We start from the raw sequence: 1,230 nt of genomic DNA on the forward strand, positions 1-1,230 counted from the left end.
GAAATTGGCCATTATTTCATTTTTATTGTCTATTTTTGTCTATTTATAGTTTCCCATCTTAGAATTTCTTGAATATTCTCTTCTAAGCATTGCCAGTTTATCTTCTGAGTTGGTTTGTCTTTTTATAATCGATCTGTAGAACTGCTTACATATGCTTGTATTAATCTTTTGCCTTTTTTGTATGTTGCAAATTTTTTTTCTTTGTCATGTTTCTCATTTGTTTATGGCATCTTTTGTCATAAAGAAGATTTTCAGTTTCATATTATGATACAAACTGTTATCAGTCCTTTCTCTGGTTTCTATGCGGTTTTTTGTTTATTTTGTTTTTTTCACTGGTTGCCAAATGATCTTTCATTGAAATATTTTCCTTTGTAGTTCTTAACTAGCTGGGCATCTCACTGCACAACTGTTGATGTCATGAGGGTGGCAGCCATCAACATTGCAGCCCACAGACGCGGCAGTGCCCAAGATCTCTTTAATGGTTCCAGAGAGTTCTCCAGCTAAAGAGCAGTGCTGCATCTGTTGGGCAATGTTGACAATCTCATCTAAAGTGATATTTTCACTGTGTTTAATGGTTTTTTCCTTCTTCCTGTCTCTTGGCAGTTCTTTGAGGGCTTTGATGATCAGGGCGGAGGCAGAAGTTACCACCTCAATCTGGGCCTGTCTGTTCTGCATGGTCAGTTTCACTGTCATCCTCAGAACCTTCCAATCACCGGTTGCTTTAACAATGTCATCACCAGCCTTTTTTGGAGACAGACGCAGGGGGCCGATCTTGGGGGCCAGGGCAGACGGGGCACCGACTTCCCCACCGATGCACCTCAGGTTTACAACTTTGATCTCATTAGGGTCGAACTTCAGGGGCCTGGTGGAGGCGGCTGGTGTCAGATGGACCCGGATTCCAGATGATGGAAGAAAGTTGTACCTTGGCCTCCTCTGGGCTGAAAGCTGAAAGCTGTATGGTTTATTTTTAATTTGTATGTTCTTTAAAGCACTGTGTGCTCCAAGGTTATAGCCATATTCTCCCATATTTCTTTAATACTTTAATTCTTTTGTGTCTTATATTTAGGCTTTTGATTGATCTGAAATTTATTTTTTGAAAGCCATGAAATAGGGATTTAACTTTTTTCTCTCTCTCTCCTGAGATAGTCTTGGCCTGTTTGCCTCCAGCTCTGTCCCAGCCTTTCCCCAGCTTGGTCTTGCCCCCATTGGAGCTGACCCTACAGGCTGTAT

The 1,230-nt window shown here is 41.2% G+C and overlaps 1 pseudogene; it reads right to left on the reverse strand.

Annotated features, from left to right (window-relative positions):
* Window positions 1-266: 266 nt before the first annotated feature.
* Window positions 267-1,026, reverse strand: LOC109435680 (large ribosomal subunit protein uL11 pseudogene; annotated as a pseudogene).
* Between the last annotated feature and the right edge of the window lie 204 nt (window positions 1,027-1,230).

Source organism: Rhinolophus sinicus, chromosome 5 (assembly GCF_057876585.1).
Source record: "Rhinolophus sinicus isolate RSI-liver-muscle chromosome 5, RSI-T2T, whole genome shotgun sequence".
NCBI classification, from domain to species: domain Eukaryota; kingdom Metazoa; phylum Chordata; class Mammalia; order Chiroptera; family Rhinolophidae; genus Rhinolophus; species Rhinolophus sinicus.